Consider the following 12,590-nt stretch of genomic DNA (forward strand, 5'->3'; position numbering starts at 1 on the left):
TTTATGCGAAATCCACACCCTTGACAGTAAGGTTTGTGTGGAAATTTCTGAGATGTCTGCAAGATGCAGATTCTGTAACTGTCATGTCTACAAACTCAAGAATAACACCAGGGTTTTGCAAAACAAAAATATTTTATCGAAGGGTGTATGTCACTCACCATGTAGCCATTCAGAGCAGCAACAGAAACAGCTTTTCAGACAGCCCTAAAACAAAAGGACATGATTCCTGAGAACCTTTTGAGGCAGCATCTTTTAATGCCCTTTTTGCCATCCTCAAAAGAAGCCTAGGGTCACTTACATTGCAGAAGCAAAGGATTGTAAAAGCAAACTAAGGCATACTTCTGTACTTCTTAACTCTCGTTCACTAGTTGAGAAAAATGTCTGGAAAACAATTCTTCTGATTGTGGGACAACAACCTAACCTATTTCCAAAGAAATATAATTTTTTTTTACTGTTGTTACTTGCATATTTACTGTTGGATCATGCTGAGTACAAACCAGCTGCAAGAACCAAAGGCTCCAAAACGTAATTTACTTTGTTTAATGACTCTGGCATGAGTTGATGTGAGCTTTGGGAAGTTTAGTTGTGCTTCAGTGTTTCTAACCCCGCTTGGGATCTGGAGCTATAGGAGATTGTGCTCATCTCTTAGAGGACTGGCCCCTCTAAAACAGTGGTTCTCAAACATTTCTGCTGGTGACCCCTTTCACACAGCAAGCCTCGGAGTGTGACACCCCCTCCCTTATAAATTAAAAACACTTTTTAAAAATATATTTAACGCCATTATAAATCCTGGAGGCAAAGCAGGGTTTGGGATGGAGGCTGACAGCTCTGACCCCCCCCCCCCCCCATGTAATAAACTTGTGACCCCCTGAGGGGCTCCGACCCCCAGTTTGAGAAACCCTCCTCTAAAAACAAAACATAGGCCACTACACAAAGGGATCACAAAACTGGGTGACGGCAACAAAATGGCAGATGAAATTCAATGTGGATAAGTGCAAAGAAATGCACGTTGGAAAACATAATCCCAACTACACACACACACACACACACACACACACACACAGAGAAAGATCTGGTGTTACTGTGAATAGTTCTCTGAAAACATCTGTTCAATTTACAGTAAAAAAAGCGAATCACGTTAGGAGCCATTAGGAAAGGGATAGACCACAAGACAGAAAATATCATAACACCACTATATAATCCATGGTACATGCACACCTTGAATACGGCGTGCAGTTCTGGTCACCCCATCTCAAAAAAGGGCATATCAGAATTGGAAAAAGTACAGCGAAGGGCAACAAACATGATTAGGGGTATGGAACAGCTTCCATATGAAGAGAGATTAAAAAGACTGGGACTGTTCATCTTAGAAAAGAGATGACTAAAGGGGGAATAATTTTTACAGAAGTCTATAAAATCATGGCTGGTGTGAAGAAAGTGAATAAGGAAGTGTTATTTACCCCTTCACATAACACAAGAACCAGGGGTCACCCGATGAAATTAACAGGCAGCAGGTTTAAAATAAACGTAGGCAAGTACTTGTCTGCTCTTAGGGTGGTTGGTGGGGGTGTGTGTGTGTGTGGGGTGTGTGTGTGTGTGTGTGTGTAACTATACACCTCAGTGAAAGGCAGGCTATGTGGACACTGCAGTACGTAGCTACACACGGCGGTGAAATGCTCTGCCAGCTCCCTGCTGCCAGAGTCTCCCACTGTAGTGGGGAAAGGCTCCAGCAGCAGGGAGGCAGCGGGACACTACACTCCTAAAAATAGCAATGTAGACATGGGAGGTGCTTCTTGGGTGTATAGAGAACCATGTAGAGTATGTACACTAGGTTCTGCTGTATCTCTACTCTGCTCGCGTGAGCAGTGCCGTAGCATCTAAACAGCTATTTACCCCCTTGCTAGGTGGGTGTACAGTGTCTGTACTCTATACGCTGGAACTGTTGGAGACCTACTCTTCTATTGTAAGACCTTTCGGGCAGAGGCCCATCTTCTGTGTGTATTCTGTGAAGCCCCTCGCACAACTGTGAACATTAATCAAAAATCTGTGTTCTGGGGAAATGGGCAGACACAAAACCAGATGTTGGAAGGGTACTGAATTCTAGTGATAAGGGTGTTTGTATTACACTGATGGACTCTGCATGGGAAATCAATGCAGTGCATTTATTTGTATGTGGGAATGTTTTCAAAGCTGGCATTTTTCTGGTGGGATCATTACCTTCTAGAACCTCCCAGAAGTGACGCCGTCCATCAGTCTATCCTTTTAGTATGTGCAGGTCGTCTACTCACTTCTCCAAATGAGTTTACACCTTTCTGTTTTCACTAGCTTTGGAAAATGGCCCTTCTTTCCCACAGCAAGGTGCTAGATTTGACAGTTCTCTTTTTCACCATAGCCGTTTCCCAGCCCCTTACCATCATGAACTTTGCATCTGGAAAATGTATTAATGGGAAAGGGTTTACCCCCAGACTTAGCCAAGTGTTATGCTAGTTTTAAAGGGCCACTTCCAAGCTATGTTGTAAACAATCGTCTTTGCAGATTTTGGCTTCATGTAGCACTTCATTTTAAAGATACCTCCACTACTGCTTATCAGTGTGCAGTGTAGCCAGACCCTTCTTTCGGCGGTGTGTAGAGTACATACACTAAACTGCCCCTCTTCCCCCTCCCCAGCAAAGGTATAAATAGCAGTGTAGGTGGCGAGGCACTGCTTTGGTGAGTAGAGTAAGGACACTTCTAAACCTTGTGGGTATGAACCTCAGTATGGACCACACTCGGCCAAACAGTGCCTCCCCCATTGCAATGTAGCATCGTGCTGCAGGAGTCTTTCCCTGCCACAGAGAGAGACTCCAGCAGTGGGGAAAGACTGGCAGCGGGAAAGATTACACATCACAGTGTGGACACAACCGGCTTTTCACTGCGGCATGCAGCTACAGGTATCCTACACCCTGTTGCCATGGTATGCAGTGTAGACATAGGCTAGAAGACCTTCTCCGTGGCCTTGTCCACACCACTTTTTGGGGAAATTGCCCATCATTGTGCTCCCACTGCTGCAGCTCCAGTAGCAATGACTAGGGAGGCCTTAAGCAGCCACCAACATTTAACTACCATACTCCCCAGACCTCTTCTGAGCAGGATTAAATGATGTGCTGGCGAAGAACACCAGTGCCCTGGCTATACTATCACTCCTGACATGTCTTCTTCCAGTGGGGGGTTGTAACAACAGGAGACGTCACAAAAAAGTCTAGCATACGATTCCAGAGAGATGCCGCAGGCAGGTAGCGAAGTTGGGATGCAAGAGATTTTATGCTTAGAACTTCTGAAGGAGGGTCACTTTCTACAGTGCGCCTTGAGCTACCAGTCTTCCTTTAATGTGAAGCAACAATGTAAACATGTGGCCAGCATGGCTTATTTTGTGAGTGAGCCACATAAGATTTGACATGTGCCAAAACCTCTCGCGTGTAAACCGTGAGTCGCCTGGATTCTGAGAATGCTGTCCTATTGAGTTCCAGTGGTGGAGCCTTATGTCCCCACCGGTGGTGAAATTAATTTCTTTTACACCACCTACCTTAACACGCTGTGGACTGAAAATACATTGAATGTTTTCTGTTCAAGGGGGAGCAAATGTCTCCTTACAGTTCCTGTCTGGCTTCTGTTTTAGTTGCCTTTATGGAACATCCTTTCGGGGGAAGTGGTTGCATGATTCAGAGAAAATACGGATTCTTTTTGTTAATCTCTGTGCTGTTAACTTGGCCTGTTGGGGTGGAGGGAAGGGAGCATGTATGAGGGGGAGGGTGATTTTGTCAATTTCAATCATAGATACAACCATCTTGAGGAAGTATGGTTAACTGGCAAACTCTGATTTGATTTACATAGATGATCCTCACATGCAGCTGAAACAGGTGTTGAGCAGTCTAAAATTCCAGTGGTCTAGGAAGCACAGTTGTGGAGGGCTCGCCAGCTTGATCACATGGCAAGCGTTCTTAGAGAAATAGAAATGTACAGTATAGAATGAATATTGCTCAGTACACAAAAACCTTCCTTCTGAAACTGAAAACAAACTTTTTACCTAGACATCTATAGGCACATCACTGCAGTTAAGGCCGGCCTCTGGTCTGTGTACTCTAGTCTAGCCTACTTACATCTGTCAGGCTAGCTACTGTTACCCTGAACAAGCCAATTGGGCCCTCCTGGTAAGAGCAGCCCCACAGAGCAGAACCTCATGGCTATGAATTTGATTAGCCATTTGGGACTTACAGAAAAATATAATTGTTTAACCCTTTCTCCTCCCTCCTATATTTTTGTGTGTGGTTAAGTGACACTGTTAATACACTCAGTCATAATACCAGTGCTCATTGTGCTGTCACTCACTAATTCTGGCTTATGCCCCCTCTTTTAAAGCGGCTGGTTGGAGGCGCAGTGGACTGCTACTCTGAGTTTCTGGCAAGCTCGGGAATTGAAGACAAAATGCTGCCTGTCCTTAGGATAGCTGAGAATATGCCACAACTGTCTTGATGAAAACTGTTCCACTGTGCAATTATCTTTGCTGTCAGTTTTTCCTAATCAAAGCAAATTTTATCCTGTTTGAACTTTGGCCAGTTGCTTCTGGCTTTAAAATTGGTTTCCTTTCAGGTATTCAGAGTATCCCTCCACCATGCTTTGGGCAACTGTGCTTAAAAGAAATAAGCTTTCTGTTGGGTCTTTCCCACTAGGTAATGCCAGCAGCCTCTTCTCAGTACTCATATAAAGTATGACATCTGTTCTCCAAAAATGCACTACTTGAGCGTTGCTTTCCACCACTGATGTCCCCTTTGTGCTGTCTAGCTCTTTCCTTTAACAAGGAGGTAAGAAATTTAACAAGTAACAGAACTAATAAGGTTTGTGCATGATACAGTTCAGCTGTTAACTTTGTTTTAACCCTCATCCCTCTCTTCTTTTGTTACCTTGTTTTTACTTTAGAATTACATTGTAAGGTTCTTTTCAGGGCTTCGCTTCTGTTGGAGTGGTATTGCTCTAAGCATGCTTTGTCTTAATACATCAGTTGGCAGTTAAATGGGCAGAGGATACCCAGAGATAGAGCTAGTCCCCGCCCCCCTTTAAAAAATTTTTCCCTCCAGCTATTTCAGTAGCTAAATTAACATGTTTACAGCACTAAAATGCTAAGTTCATGCTTACAAGATCCCGTCTGCTGCTGGTCCCCATCCTCTTTGAGGAGTACAAACCTGATCAAAACTTGTAGCACTGAGCAGCTTGGTGATTTGCAGAGACTGTCTTAATGCAAAACAAGCCTATTGAATCTTTTTTTAGCCTTTGGCTTGTAAATAAATAAGCCCCACAGCTCTATTTGTTGGAAAGATTATCCCTGTCCAGACACCAGAGCCTTGCAATAGTTTGTCTCCTGTCGCTCTTTCCTTTTGGTTCCCCTCCATAACCTTGGGTGCCTTCACTGAGTCCAGTGTCCTTCCAGCGACATTACGTAGTTATTTTCTATACTGGTTTTATTTTTTTTCATTCTGCATTGCCCATGGGTCTTTGTGGTGAGAAAATCCTTCGGGTTTTCAAAAAGATGCCCAAGTCTATCACCATCAGTAGTAACTCTGGGAACTGCAGAAACAAAAGGATTAATGGCAAACAAACATACAACATGTGCAGTCCCAAGTGGTGCAAAAATATTCGGCATCACAGCCACTGCTGAAGTACAGTTCAGAGCTAGGCCTGTATGTGTTGGCTGCCTGCTGTGCTCAGTGTATCACCAATAAATCAACCCAATGGATAGTTGAATTTGATGGGGTTCCCAGAAGGGCCTGAGAAATGGCTTTCTGCTGTGGCCTGTTGCTTTTGCTGCCGACAAATGGGAGTGCTAAGCATGTGACCTCCAGATAACCATAGTCTGTCCTGTGCCAGTGTGTGCTCGGTTGAGCCCTTGGAGTGCTTCACGTCTGCTCGCAACCCAGTGGGCGTGAGGGAGAACGATAAACAAAATGCTTATTTCCACAAGGGCAGGTGCTCTTTTTGCCTTTTAATCAGCCGGAATGTAAGTTACACTAGTTCTGGTAGCAAGTTCCGAACTTCAGTGCAGTTTTTCTTCTAGTGCCGCAAAAAGGCGCAGCTGATGTGTGTCCTCACTTCCTGAAGGACTCTGAAGGCAACTTTCCAGGAACCCAGCTAGAGCTTGATGTTTGTTATATGCTCTTCAAACGTTGCCCTACTGTCTGCAGATTGGCATGCAAGAAATATAACTACAGTGTACTACTGAATGGTCAGCTACAAACTAACTTACCTACAATTTACAGGTCAGGCCTATTGAGGAAGGGGAGAAAATCATTTGCATTTGATTGCATGTTTTGGCTCTGGTGTAAGTGCAAGGTTCTTTTCTGGTACTTGTGAGAGTGGGGTGGGGGGGAAAAAGAAGAATTCCGATCATTTTGGGTAGGCAGAAGTGGTGCATGATCATCTTTTGTCTTTCCCAATACTGTGTCATGTGCCTTCATTTAAATCAGCCAAACAGATTCAAGGCTGCAAAGTTTTGCTTCTGGGTTTTTAATGTGAGGGGCTAGTGGATTATTAAGGCTGAGCAGCAGCAAGGGACTCAATAAAGCATTTTTGTTCTTGTTCGTATAGATGAGTTTGCCTTCATAAATCCAGTCACTGTCTATGCAACAAGACAAGTCCATAGGGTGTATTTTGGGAGCAGACTGCGGAGCTAGTCTGAATACACCTTTGTGGCTCTCAGGCTTGGAGCCAAACTAGCACCTTCCACATAAGGCAGGAGTCAGCTGGAAAGTTGCTTAGCACAGCCCCTTGTTGGGGTAGGCAAGAGGTGGCTGATGACACCCAACACCTCATTTGTTTGTTTCTGGTAACGAGTTCCCCACATTGTTAGCAGGGCCATAAATTCACAGAGGAGCTCAATTTACCACAATCATGGAGTTATTTTGTGATGTAGAGAGAGATTTCTTCTCCTGCCAGAGTCTGCAAAGAGAAATATGCGTTAGTCCCAGCCTCGATGAGCTTACATTATCTGTTGCTCTTTGTTCGACTTAGCACACTGGGGTCCCAATCCTGTTGGGAGTCTAGTTGCTACCACAATCCAAATAATAAAGTTTATAATGAGTCTGCTGTTGGGTTTTTTGTTTTCTAAGTTTATCCATTTACACTATGTTGAAGTCCCAGCTGTGCACACTTTCAAATCAGCAGTTTTTAAGTTTCTGGATTTACAGCCCATCTCTCCAGTTAACTGTGTGAATGAAAATTGTCCTGACCTTGGTTGGTCTGTCACAAAACTGCAAATTTGCTGTGGACTTGTTTGCATTCCTAAGAGAAGGCAGTCTGCTGTGGGAGCTACAAAGCCACAAAGATCCTAGGGAGACTCTAGTTGTCAAGGCTCAAAATGTTGCACAAGGAAAGGTGTACCATGCAAATAGGCAAGGAAGTTAACTCCAAGTTTGAGGAGAAGGGAGTATTTTTGATAGGCTCTCACATAATGTGGTAGGCAACATAATCTTGTAACGGCAGATACCTAGTTGCCAAACAAGGCAAAACCAAATGAAACATGCATGGGGCTGGAAAACACATTTTTAACAGGTCCAGACTATGTGCCAATCCCTAGAAAAAGCTTTGGTGTTGTACCCTTCCCCGCCTTCCAATCTGAGGTTTGTTCAGAGCTCCAGAACATGACCCAGCCTCAGTCTTGGTGATAGGCATTTTGTTTTGCTACAAATCCAACTTATAAAGAGCCCATCACTGTGGTATCTAGTATTTACTTTTGATTTAAGAAGGAAGATTGTATGAAGCAGTCACTCTAGGTTTACCTTTTCTGTTGACATCATCTACCATATTTTGAGCATGGTTACCTTACCTTCTGACTGGAAGACTTGGTAATTCCAGGGTTTCTGAAAGTTGAGGGTTGTCTGTATTAACTATACCGGGTGAGAAGAGCTGCGCCTGTGTAATAGGAGATGGATGATGGATCAAATTTACACCTATAGGAAACATCCAACGAAGTTGCAGCAGGGATAAAATAGTGGCAATGAAACGCTGTGGCCTTGCTGCATGGTGGGTTGTTTTCCTGTTGGATTAGGACTCATGTTTAGCTCATTTTATTTCACTAGTGTGAGAACTGGCATCTCATTCAGTCCCAGCACCCAGTCTCAGTGGATCTGCAATTCAGTAGTCCTTGACGTTCCTTGAAGTAAGCTGCCAGTCTTGGAAGATAAAGCAATACTGAACTGAAATTGTCACTCTCTGCTCTGGAACCTCTCTCGTATCTTAAACTGATTTCCAGAGTTGATATAATTTGAAACCCACATTGGAGTTGTGTTAACACCTCAAGAACAGAGTTTTTTGTTGTGGCTTCGAGCAATATGGGACCATCCATAAGACAACTGCATGTTTTGTGGCGGTGTAGGACCCACTTTCAGTGGACTCATGAATCTTCCCCTATTCCTCTTAAGATAATGATTACAAGGTGTCAAATCAACTTCCACAGCTGACTATAAAATGCAACTTTGACATTGGGGGAGGGGTAGTTTGTTTTTGTTTAGAGGCGTGTCTTAACTTAGTAAATATTAAGATGACTTTTATGTAAATACCTTAATCTTACAAACACAGACACTTGAGAGAGCACTGCATCCCTGGATCACTGACTTCCCTTCATCTTGTGTTCACACGCATGGTGTCTCATGCTGCTTTGCGATCAGGGAGTTGCTATTCAGTAATGCCACATATTCACACTCGAGTGCCTACACAACATTCTTGTCCTCTAGTGGGACAGGAAGCAAAGGCTGAAATTGAGAACTGGATTCATTTCCTGATCAAATGCTTTGCACTTCCCGAAACATGAAGGGTTCTTCCAGAGCTTTTTAAAATAAAGTAATAAAGCACTCTGTTTCTCAGAAAGATACACATTTTTAACCAATTGAAAGACTAGCTATTCTCTGTGTATCCGTTCTAGTCATTGTGCATTTTCAATCCAGCTGAGTCTTTTCATTTAAAAAAAAAAAATAAAAAAATTTTTTGGCTTTGGAGAGAGCTGGTTCTGTAGATGCTATGCCTAAAAGATAGGAATGACTTTTTCAAGCATCAAGTAGCTGTAGGTTTCAGCATTTGTTGTTGAGCTTACCTTGCAAGCTATCCAGGATTCAAGGTTGCTTCCTTTTTGGATTTTAACCATAGGAGTGTGACCTCCAACACCTTTTGTCTAGACTTAGCCAGCATTTACCCTTGAAGCACTGAATTGTGACCATTTTTCTAACTTTTTTCAGTCATACACATGCTAATAATGGTGGTACTGTGTGTACCTGACACACCCAGAAATACTTGTATCTGTGATTACTGGATGTAACTGAAGCTGCAAAGGTTCAAAAAGCAGAAGGTATTTGATCTTTTGTCTGCCATCTCCTTCTCTTCAACGTTGTAGAGGGTCTCTGGGCGGGAGGCACTGGGCATGGGGGTCTGTAGGCAGGGTTGGGGAGCATGCTGTGGTTCTCAACTTATGGCCCAGGTAACACATTGTGGGCCGCATATGATAAATAGGTTGAGAACCACTGGTCCAGAGTGTAACAACTGGGCCCCTGCCATGGAAGGAATAGCAGTGTCAGCAGAAGGTTGGATTTGATAGAGAGACTATGTAGTCTGGTTTCAGAGGGGTAGCCGTGTTAGTCTGTATCAGCAAAAGGAATGAGGAGTACGTGTGGCACCTTAGAGACTTAACAAATTTATTGAGCATAAGCTTTCGTGGGCTAAATTTGTTAGTCTCTAAGGTGCCACACGTACTCCTCGTTCTTTTTATGTAGTCTGGTGTGGACCATAAGCCTTGGGGCTTTTCTTGGTATCACATTGCTTTTGCATGTCTTCCATGCTCCTTGCTACCTTTTTAGTTGTTAGGTTTTTGCCCCTTCCCTCAAAGAACCCTTCTTTCAGGTATACTAATTGCAAACCCCCAATCAGAATAAATGTTTTAAAACTGCCAGGGCTAAATAAACTAGTGTTCGCAGACTGAGTGAAATAACTTCCTGCAGTGATGCTATATGTGATCCTTCTTCACTAATCTCTGTACAAGATTTTTTTTGACCATTTCATGAATAGTGTTAATGCTATATAAAATATGGCATTGCTGTAGGAGCAAAGCCTCTTGGGTGAGCAGTTGCTTATTGTGTACTGCATGGCTGTCCTACAGCCCTACTCACAGCGTCGTGTGCCTGCAAAGGAAGACTTCCATTCTGTCCTTGGTCAGAACACAGTCTGCTCTGCTGCTGAGTCTCTTCTGTACCGAAATAGACAAGTTGTACTACTCATTCAAAGTGGGTCACACTGTCTTTCTGATTTACTAGAGGGAAGCAAACACTCACAGCTCTGGTCAAAAAGACAGATCTATAAATCACATTAAAAACTGCCTGCACTGTATTGTCCAGTAGCTTAGAGAGGTGGCAGCTTCATTAAGAATCTGAATGTGTAAACACAGCTTGTGGCTGACTTTAATCATGCTAGTAGCCCCATTGAGCAAAACTTAAGTGTTTGTGGGATTGAGTGGTAGGGTTGCATCCAACTTAATTAAAGAGCCACTTTTAAACTGATTTTAAGAATATCCACACAATGACTTTGCACAGACTTAATTTATTTTTGTAAACAGATTTGTGCTAAATTGGTGCAAATTGTATAGAGACGACCTGCTACATTATTCTAGGTAGAAACTTGGACTCCCCACTGCACCTTATACAGTAACAATATTGGACTTTTGTAAGGTGCAAATAACACCCCTTGTTCCACCACACACAGGACAAAGTCAACCCAGTAAGGGTTAGATTAGAAGGCCAATTTTCTGTTACTGGGTCAAGCTTTCAATCTACTGACTCCTCAAAATTGGATGAAAGCCTTTTCTTTTGTGACTGTTCTACTTTTCTAGTGCCTTGCATTTACTATCTGTTCTGCTTTGAATAAGTAACTTTTTCTTCCCCTGGAAAAAATCAGGTGGAGCAGTGTTGAGTAGGCTATTTAATATTGCTTGGGAGAAAAAACAAAAGGAAAAAAAAATAAATCTTACTTTTTCTGTTCACAATAACTACAAGGGCTGAGCTGACAAGAACACAGTTTAATGTCAAAGGTATTTCACAGCTTGCATTGCTGATAACCTTTAATTTTTGCTGGTGCTTCTTTAATGCACAGGAGTTTAGGAGTTAATCTGAAACAACTAGAAACTGATGTTTATGTGAAGATTAAAGCCAGTGACATTTACCAGGCACTTACTGGAGAAGCTGATTGGGAGTCGATGGATGGGGTATAGAGTTTTTTGTGTTTTTGTTTTTGAGCTGCCTCTTTGTTCTGCGGGGTTGCTAATATTCCCAAATGCAGTATGCTTTTATCAGTGGCATCTGTGGTGCACAGCCTCTGACTCATGTGCTCTTTGAGTGAGAATGACACATGGAGAGCAAAGACAAACCACTCCCTTGGCTCAATGAGCACTCTACAAGAGGGGGAAGGAGATATGGTCATCTTGGAAGGACCTTTTTAGCAGTACTCTTAATAATTACTACCCTGAAGTGGAGGAATTGTTTTTTCACTCATTTAGCTTCTGCAGCCTGTGTGGTAGGGGAGGGGAGTTGATGACAACCATCCTGTTAATTGATGGAAAACCCTATATGGTTGAGGTCCCACTTAGTAGAGGCTGGTAGTTTGCAGAGAGGGAATTGATCAGAAATTGGCCCAGAGACCTTTCTTTGAATGTTTGTGAAGCACCACGTGTCCTTTACAGCACACTCTGAAATTTTCTTAATGTAACTGAGGACATCCTGTGTGCTCTGTGTCCTTACTTGGCTGACTCTCTCAGCTCAGAATTTTAATGTACCACATTGATGTGCTACTTGCTCCAAACAATTCATCCCACAGACATACCCATTCTTCCAGCAGAGGCACTGACAGAAAGGGGAAATTTGGCACCAAACTACTTCAGTCAGCGGCACCAGGTCAGGTAGAAATAGAAGATACAGATTGCTGATCTCTTAGCCTATTAACAGAAGTAAAGTATCTATGAGAGTCTGCTTCCCAGCCCAATACATCAAAGATTGTTAATCAGTTTATTAGCTGAAATTCCTGCAATGCACCTGTCCTGTGCAGTGCCTGTGTATTTTAATAGCATTTTAATTGCCAGATATCAAGTCAGATTCTATAGCAGTGCTGTGACTGGAGGGCTGTATTTCTCAGCTGTGACACCTTAGGTGCGAGTGTCCAGGCTTTCTTTAAGTTGCTAGGACCTGGAGGTAGCTGTTTACATTATTAGAATGAAGAGGCTTGCACTAGGCAAATGAGTCAGGCAGCCTGCTAAATTACCTTTTAGGTGCATCAGTCCCACCACCCGGCAGTTGAGCTCTGTGTCTGCTCCAAAGATCAAACTAAATGTTTGATAGAATGATAAACTGATATCAGAAAGGTGTTAAACCTTGCCTAGGAGATCTAAGCAAGGCTGGGCACACTTCTCAGATATGACAAGTTTTGAAGTGTGGGTGTTCTTGAACCACACATCTTAATGACTTGCCTGGTGTCCTCCTATAGGTTAAGTGAGGAGTATGATATTTTTACTCAAATATATTAATATCGAATAT

At 43.0% G+C, this 12,590-nt stretch overlaps 1 protein-coding gene across 6 annotated transcripts in view; it reads left to right on the forward strand.

Annotated features, from left to right (window-relative positions):
• GNG7 (G protein subunit gamma 7) overlaps positions 1-12,590 on the forward strand; it is a 129,093-nt gene that overhangs the window by 51,949 nt on the left and 64,554 nt on the right. The window contains exon 1 of one of the 6 annotated variants that reach the window (XM_065422026.1): positions 4,796-4,838. The exons of 4 other annotated variants lie outside the window; for them this stretch is intronic. The gene's annotated coding sequence lies outside the window, so the exon portion shown is untranslated. Of the gene's footprint in view, positions 1-4,795; positions 4,839-12,590 lie in introns of those variants that run through there. One more of the 6 variants, XM_065422027.1, reaches the window with a different exon arrangement.

Source organism: Emys orbicularis, chromosome 24, assembly GCF_028017835.1.
Source record: "Emys orbicularis isolate rEmyOrb1 chromosome 24, rEmyOrb1.hap1, whole genome shotgun sequence".
NCBI lineage: Eukaryota > Metazoa > Chordata > Testudines > Emydidae > Emys > Emys orbicularis.